This window comes from Ostrea edulis, chromosome 1 (assembly GCF_947568905.1).
Source record: "Ostrea edulis chromosome 1, xbOstEdul1.1, whole genome shotgun sequence".
NCBI classification, from domain to species: Eukaryota; Metazoa; Mollusca; class Bivalvia; order Ostreida; family Ostreidae; genus Ostrea; species Ostrea edulis.
This window is the reverse complement of record NC_079164.1, coordinates 86093207-86102626: the sequence shown is the minus strand read 5'-3', so window position 1 is coordinate 86102626 and position 9420 is coordinate 86093207. Positions and strand designations below refer to the sequence as shown.

General features: G+C 35.8%; 1 protein-coding gene across 1 annotated transcript in view; it reads right to left on the bottom strand.

Moving 5' to 3' along the window:
• The window catches only part of LOC125676731 (uncharacterized), a 33236-nt gene extending 24542 nt beyond the window's left edge, over positions 1-8694 (bottom strand). The window contains exon 1 of the mRNA XM_048914558.2: positions 8503-8694. The gene's annotated coding sequence lies outside the window, so the exon portion shown is untranslated. The remainder of the gene's footprint in view (positions 1-8502) is intronic.
• Between the last annotated feature and the right edge of the window lie 726 nt (positions 8695-9420).

The following is a 9420-nucleotide window of genomic DNA, read 5'->3' as shown; positions in this document are numbered from 1 at the left end:
TTGGTTCTTGAGAAGATGATTTTTATAGATTTTCTCAAATTCTTCTCATGTAAAACTTTGATCCCCTATTGTGGCCCCAATCTACCCCCCGGGGGCCATGATTTGAACAAACTTGAATCTGCACTATGTCAGGAAGCTTTCATGAAAATTTCAGCTCCTCTGGCCCAGTGATTCTTGAGAAGAAGATTTTTAAATGACCCCACCCTATTTTTGCAATTTTGTGATATCTCCCATTTGAAGGGGGCATGGCCCTTTATTTGTACAAACTTGAAAGCCCTTTCTCCAAGGATGCTTTTGGCAAGGTTTGATTATAATTGGCCCAGTGGTTCTTGAGAAGATGAAAATGTGAAAAGTTTACGACGCCGACAGACAACGGACAAATTTTGATCAGAAAAACTCATTTGAGCCTTAGGCTCAGGTCAGCTCAAAATCGGGTTAGAGATCAAATTTTTAAATTATTGGCAAAAATACTGAAAATTTATACAAACTTTCAAGTAAATTAATTTGAACTTTTTTAAAAATTAGTTTTCTGTTTGGAAACATATATCAACCAAATTTAATAAATTACAACCTTTGGACTAGTTCCAAGTCTCAACTACATCTGTTCCTGTATCATAAATCATAAAACTGAAATACATGTATAGGGGTATAAAAATAGAAATATATTGGATGGAACAGAAACTGTAATATCATGCAGATTTAGAATTTTTTGATCAATCAATCCTTCCACCACAAAATGTAGCTGCAGAACTGTACCTCTCTGAAAAAAATATTGGGACAGATCAGAGAGCTACAGATCCACCCCATACAAAAACCTTCGATTTACGGCGCACAAAAAACTGGGCACAGTTGAGGCCTTATATCGCTATATTCTTGCATCACTGTCTCATAAATTTCAAATAAAAAAATTCTTAACATATTTTCCTACTATACATGTACTTGTGTCAAAACATACAAATATTCATTAAAGCCCCATACAACCAAAAAACTCACAGCTTTTAATGATTTTGTTTGTTGACGTAGCCATGTTAGGTAGCCAGTTAATTCGAATCCCAGTTCATTTCCATACTTACACAATGACGTCTAGATGTGAATTAATATCCCCACAAATATTTTAGTTAAATATTTTAGATAATAAATCATCCCAGTTTGGTTAAATAATAATCATTCAAATAAGCTAACTCACGGTTACGTGGCTTTCATTAATCTGACGCAGTCCCCATCCCTGCCACACGAGCATAAGGGACCAAACTCAGCTTTTGTAGCATTTTCAATAATCAAGAACTTATTTTACCTTTAGATAAACTATGTATTTTAATTTCAGATCAACTTCAGTATATGGACAATAGTTCCTTCTAGTGTAGTATTAAGCAGTAATTTGTCCCATGTTATTATGGATGACAGGTCGACAGCTGACAGGTCGTTAGTTCAAATATTTGTTGACAGTTCAAGTATTTGTCAAAAGTTGACAGTTCAAACATTTATTGATGGTTGACAGTTTAACCTTTCACTTAAATCAAGTGATTTCATGAAAAGTGTCAACTGTCGACCTGTCAACCTTACCCTACTCGAGTCATACCAAGAAAAGTGTCAACTGTCGAGTGATATCATGAAAAGTTTCAACTGTCAACCTATCAACCTTACCCTCCTCAAGTGATACAATGAAAAGTGTCAACTGTCGACCTGTCAACCTTCATATCATGAAAAGTGTCAACTGTCAACCTGCCAACCGTCAACCTTTCCCTCATTGAACCAACCAGCAATAAAAAAAAATATTTGCGCAATAATTTATAAAATAAAATTTGAGAAAGGAACTATTTGTCCATATACTACTGTTGAGCCTTAATACCAAGCCAATACTTATAGTCATGTCTATAATCAATGAAGACCAAATACATAACTTGTAACGAATATTATGAATAGATACATGTACCAATAGCAACAGGGTTCGAATTGACTGGCTACCTAACATGGCTACGTCAACAAACGAAATCATTTGAAGCTGTGAGTTTTCAGGTCGTACGGGGCTTTGATGAATATTTCAAGGTATGTTTGGACACACGTATAGTAGAGAAATACGTTAGGTATTTTTTCATATTAAATTTATGAGACGACAATACAAGAAGACAACGATATGAGGCCTCAACCGCATGCATCTTTTTGTATGTTGTAAATCGGAGGTTTTTATAAGGGATGGATCTGTAGCATCATTTTGTATGTTGTAAATCGAAGGTTTTTATAAGGGGTGGATCTGTAGCATCTTTTTGTATGTTGTAAATCGAAGGTTTTTATAAGGGGTGGATCTGTAGCATCTTTATGTATGTTGTAAATCGAAGGTTTTTATAAGGGGTGGAACTGTAGCTCTATGATATGTCCCAATATTTTTTCAGAGAGCTAGTTCTGCAGCTACACAAAATATAGTCTCTGCAAAACCTTTCAAAAATTTGAATTGACAGAATTTTTTTTCAAGTGGATAGGGTTCAGTAATAGAAGTGTATGTTTTCACTAATGGGATCAGTAATGAACCAGTAAAAACTTTATAGTTGTGGTATCCTGCGCAGTTGTGCTCAAAAGCTCAGGAGCTAACTTCCTTAATAACTGAAACTTTACATGATACAGTCATATTTGTTTACAAACAACTTGGTGTCATCTATAGATTGCATACACACTTCCTCTTTATGCAAAATACTAGGTTTGTCATTAACTTGCTGATACTGGGAACAATTGCAAATGTCACAAAGCCACGTAATGTTAGGTGTTTCAGATGTCTGTCAGCAGATGTCCACAAAAATAGGAAATCATTTGAAAGTTTTAAAAGAATTCTTAAATCAGAATTAAACCCTTTCATATTGGAAGCAATCAAATTAAAATCTACATATGAATTGTACAAATGATGAATATATTCCAAAGATCCTAATCACATGAATAAACTAGTAGAATTCAGTAAATTCAAAGTCTCGTTCTGGGACACAATGATTCTTAGGTATCACACCCATCAAAATGAATTTAGTCCAATCAATCTGAACTTAGGTCAATTGTAGTTCCATTCATATAAAAGAATATTTTTTTTCATTTCCCCTTATCCTTTTTTCTTAATATCTGTATCCCTGATAAGGAAATTTTGTGCAATTTGTAGACGAGACTTATTACTTCCTGAGGTGCACCTTGGGTGTAAAACATGTAGATTTGAGAGTATTAAAGTCTTGTTTATGGGTGAAAAAATGCAAAAATACCATATACGGTGTTGTTTTTTCAATGTCATCAGACGAGACAGGTAACATAGAACATTTTCAACTGAGTTATTTGACATCAATTTAACAAACTGATCTTCAACAATTTTTTTTTCTACATAGTGATATATTCTGATCAAAAAAAGAAACGTATAGTAATAATTTTTCGCTGAATCTTTTCAAATAATTTTTTCATACATTTTGGGGGTCTAGAATGAATTGCCTGAATAATACTCGTTACATCTAACGCTATTGTTTACTGGATAAATATTCTATATTTCTGGACAAATCACAGTAAAACTTGTTTTCATGAAATCCTAAAATTGTCTCTGTAACTTTTGATTGTTGTTTCCAAGTTCCTAATGCACGTGATTCAGGCACCAGTAGTCTATCAAATGCACAGGTTCTTGATATTTGATTGCATTGTCTTTAAATATAACTGCATTTGGAAAAATGATGAGTTCTGAATGATGCTCAATGCAATAATGCAATATTGGACAACTGAAAACAGGTGTGTCACAATTTGCAGTTACAAGAGATTTCAATGTTGCACAGAGCACCTTATCTCGCCTTTAGAGCAGACATCAACAGCATGGTTAAACAATGATCAACACAGAGCAGGTAGATCATGCACGGCGTCAGCAGTGCAGGATCACTTCATCAGATTTTATCATCTTTGTCAATGATTCACAACAGCAGCATCAACCGCATCTGCCATTTCTGGGATTCACAGAATATACTGTTTGCAGTGGACTACAGGATGCTGGAATTAGAGCATGCAGACCTGTTTGTGGCATCGCCGGAACAACTTCAATGGTCTCAGACTCATGGAGTATCGCCATAGGAACACTGGCAGACAATTTGGTTCAGCGATGAATCTTGATTTTTACTGCAGAGGCCAATGGAAGACTCAAGAGTGTATAGGCACCAAAATGAACCTTTTGCGCAAAATTGCATCCCAGAGGATGACCGGTTTGGAGGAAGCAATATCCTATACAGGCAGGCACATACAAGGTACTTTGCTGGCCCAACAGTAAATTGACATAGTCATACAGTCACACTTGATTCCAATAATGCAGCATCCTGAAGCAGTATGATGCCAGACCACATACCACTCATCTAACACATGATGATCAGGAAAGACACAATATCCAGTTTCTCCTTGGCCATCCAAATCACCAGATCTGAACCCTATTGAACATGCATGGAATGACCTTGGATAGGCACATCCACCAAAGACAATCGCAGCCTCAGACTCTGCAACAAATAGCCCAAGCTTTGCAGTTAGAGTAGAACGTGATACAAGTTTCAAACTTTAGATAGAGAGGCTTCTATGTGCTTGATGTTTGGAAGTAAAGAAGATTTTTATTGATGTAAGCAGTTTTTCTCTACGTTGACCCATACAGCTTCATCCTTGGGACTGACCCAGCAGTGGTGTATTTCACCTCTTTGACAGTCCTTCACTATGCACCCAGTGTATGTGTTAGATGCTTTGGAGCAATTGGAGATTTCACTATTTGCTATACACATAAGGCGGGGATAAAAGAATTCACGAGTTTTGTGTCCCTCTCCCACAGGATGCTGAACACCAATGGTGATGAAATTGACCATGTAGTTTCTAAGTTGATAAAAATGTTTGAAAATTAATGAATGACCCACACCAACTTGCAGGAACAGCTTACAATAGGTCAATCTATGATGCTTAGTAGTGACTTTGTTTACCAATGACTGTGTGATGCAACTATAGTGTGTGCTGTAGTTGTCTGTGCTTATCACCCTTGCTTTCTGCCTCGCTGTTGGATAGCAGCTTGCTGCAATAAAGGAGTAAAGCATGCAAGTTTTCCCTGCCAACTATAGCCTTTCATAAAGTAAGACCATGTGTTCCAGATATTGGGTCCTCCTTGAGGTGGTAACTGGATCCTTGTGGTCTATGTCTAAAACACAAGATCTAGGAGTAGGCTAGGTCCCAAAATGCATCAGTGTATGGACATGCCCTAATGCCTGCAAACCTGGTCCCCACCCTATATGGGTTAAATACCATATAGCAGATTTTTTCCTGGGGTGATAAATTTGGCTAATCTTAGCAGTTACATAGCTTTCTACCAAAATTACACTCGCCAAATATGCACTGAATTCCGACCTCAGTATTTTTAAGAGAGATAACTCCTCCTTGTCCATCAAAATTTACTACGCCAAAATCATTAGCATACCTTAACCTTTGAGCTAGCAAATCGCCAAATTTTAGACCCGAGAAAAAAAAGAAAAAACCGCTATACCGTAGTATCACTGCCTTGTGATAGGTACTGGATTGCCAAAGGCTATGAGAGATAACCCTGATAGAAAACCAGAAAGACGACATCCATTAGCAGGGTAAATAAACCAGAAAGAAAACTCTGTCCACCAATATGAATATTGGGCATGGGGCTACTCCTACAAGTAAGAGCCTTGGTTAACATCCCTACGCTCCTTATATACCTCGGCACCAAGTCCAAAGTATCTCGCCATGAACCTCTAGCATGCTGGAGTAGGCATGGGGCTAACAACCCCATACTGCGAAAACATTCACGTCTTATAGAAACTGCAAGAAATTTCACTATTAGGGATTTAACAGAGGGTTCTAGCCACCAAGATGGCAATATGACCATTAACAATGCAAATGGGAGTCTACTAGGATCAAAATCCACTGTGAAGCTGGGAGCATGAATATTCAAACTATGTTTGAGCCACTAGACTGGATACAACCTTGATCTCCTCAGTGTAAGTGAAATTCATCAAAATAGTGTTCAGGTTCTTTTTTTCTTTTTTTTCGGGCAAGTTAATTTTTGTTCAGGCAGGTGAAATTGATAATGGGCACATATTCAATAATAGTTTTCGTGAAGATCGCAGAAAAGGTACATGGCTTAAAAAAGAATAGATGCAAAGAGTGAATTACACCCAGATTTCTGACAAAAATTGACAAGAGAAAAGCTATCGAGCAAATCCAATAGACTCAAAGAAAAACTGCAAAATGAAACGAATACAAAGAGGCCAATAAGGAGGTGAAAAAGAGTGCAAAACAGGACTATAAAAAACATCCTTGACGAACAAGCAAATGCAGTGTTCGAAATTAACAATAGACCGAATCTCTGTCAAATGACACCGGTCTATGCCAATTGTAATTGGGATTGATCAAATTGTCTACGCCGATTTTCTAGGTTTAAAGCAATAGAGTTATTCCAAAAGTTGACGTCTGATAAACGTTATGATGAAAGGAGTACATTGTAAATGGAAAGAAAATATGCTTTCTAAGTACATTAGAAGTAAATAACAATGTTTTAAATTTGTGTTTTGTTTTTTTCAATGTTGCGGTATATGCCAATTCGATGAGGTCTATGTCATTTTGTTTTGGCATAGACCCGTGGTCTATACCAAGTCTTAAACCAATTTCGAACACTGCAAATGAGGCCGAAACAGATGCTTATGGGAAAAGCCTACAAGATCACTAAAATATATATTTTTAAAAATTGACCTGACAATATTTCAAATATTGACCTACTGAAGAAAACAAACTCCAGGAACATCAGCATGCATTGAAATAAAAATATGATTGAGATGGTAGATTATATTTTCGAAAGAGACCAACAGCGACTGCCAAAGGTTGCTCTAAGATGGACCCCACCTGGAATAAGAAAACCTGGAATCCAAAAACAGCATGGTGAAGAATGGTAGAGATCAAACTAAAAGATGGTGAGCTCACATGGGAAGAAGCCCAGAAGCTTGCAAAAGATAGGCCCAAGTGGTGAGACAAGATTGAAGTCTTATGTCTCTTATGCCTGAAGAGGATTTCGAAGAAGTAATAGCAGTGACCTTGATCTTTGACCTAGAATAAAAATATAAAAGTGAATTTCTTTTACCACCACCTTAAACTTTGAATTGTTTCATTTCAACACTGCAGAGACCTCCTAACGTTTGTGATGGATATAAATTTTCAAATTAATCAATTAGTACTGGTATATAAAATCAATGAATATTAAGAAAAAAAGATGCTGAAAGTACATTTTTCATTAAATAATTTTGAAAATATTTATTTAGAAAATTTTATGAATGCTGTTTTATTCTATTCAAGAACATATGTATTAAAATAATGTATTAAAATAATTGTATAAAATTAGTAAAACAAACATATTTCATATATATAATGATCGACTTTTGATTTTAAAAATCCATTTTTGCTTAAATAGGAAATAAATATTTACCTTTTAGACAATTTGGTTAAAAGCTGAGACAAAATAAAATCCATACACTTTATTACCTTTTTTTAACATGAATTTAAGAGAAATCAATGCAACACATTTTTTCTCAATGTATGCATCTAAGACAGTTTATTTCCAAGGTGATAATTTTTGTCATCTGTCAAATTCAGAAAAACAAAGAACATGGGGCAAAAAATGGCTTAGTTGACAAAACCAGAGAGCTGGGAAATACCTGTACATATTTAACAGGCTCCTTTATCTGTGTCTAAGATTGCGGAACTTTATTTTACCTCTGATAAACTTGCTCATCTAACCCACAGTGTGTGTATTTAACACAGTAAAAACACTGGTATTTAATCAAATGCAAGAATTACCTATAAACATTAACAAAGTCTGATATGTTCATTTCAGAGTCTCTTTGGTTTAATCTAGTTGAGGGTGATTTTCGTTTTGGACATCTTCCTGATTCACCTTTGTATTTCAAAGAAATGTATACAGCAGTACAATATCCAACATATATGTACCTCGGCGGCCATATTGCAACACGGCCAAGCGACCTAGCTCTCAAAGTCGAGTTGAGTTATTCGATCGCCAAAACATTAACAAGTCAAACTAAGCTTTTTTACCACCATCATTAAATACAACGAGGTTCATTCTACTGAATGATGGGTTTATTTCCCATGTTTTGTCATCGTTTTCCTTGTTAAGAGCGCTAACTCGGTCCAACCTTTACATTCACCACAGATACAGAGCGACTCATCCAGATTAAAAACCCAGGTCTTTGTTTGTTATTCGAAAGTTTTCAAATAAAACAAACAAATGTGCACATATTCACGATTTTCATCATTTATTTCGATTCTATGAACCTCTGTCACACATCAATACTTAATATAAACACAAGCGACATGTCAGGCAAGATGCAACTTCTCCATATAAGAGTCATTAACGAAAGTAAATAAAAACACTCAAATATCTACATTAATGCCAAATACAGCAAATTTCACGTGATCACAGATGAAAGACAAATAACATCACTGTACCTGTGGATGAAATCCTTTAATTTTGGCTTGAAATTACGATTTTCTGGGTCCAAATTTCAACTTCCAAACACCACATGGAGAAGATAGTCGTCATTCAATCTATGGTATGGATTACTGATCGACTGGTCCAGATAAGGGGTGTGAAACCAAGAAAGTATCATGTTCTCAGCTTCGATTCAGTCAAATAAGTCCGAGATAACTCAGGGAATACTTACAAATGACTTGATTTAAAGTTTAACATTTCAGATGTACATTTATAAACAAACACAAGTAAAATTGCTCTTTTTCGTCATTACCTGCCGCCCCTACATTGATCAATAGGCGCGTCCGGATTATTCACTGAAGTGATACCATTGTCCTCTGATTGTACAAAATATGATCTTTATAGAAGTAAATCAATCTATTTTGCTGAAGAAATATTCAAATAAGTGTGGATAGACTTTTGAGAATCGATTGACTCGATCTTAGGAGTTGTATTTGAGTTGTAAACACGATGTAACAATATACATAGCGATGTAACTTTTATGGAGGTTCCATCATGACACCTTGACGTCGCGGCGACACAGCTCAGGTACTACTAACTCCTCAAGGCCGATCAGTAAATATCGTATGCCTTACACAAAACTGGATTCATCATGCAGCGATTTTTCTACACACAGTTAAGGTCCAAATACAGATCCCTTCTCCCAAGAGGTATTGGGTTTTCGCAATTGAAGTTGCCCCTCCCCCTCCTCATCCGCGTTGTTGTTTTTGGCAGATTTAATTTTTCATGTACAACATACTTTATTAATGTGAATTTGTCACTTAAACAAAAACCTATCATATGAAAATTTATAGAAAATAACTGACAATTGCAATGTGTTAAGAACGAGAAAGTTACAAGTGGATGACTTTTTCATAGCAAATTAACTGAGTTAA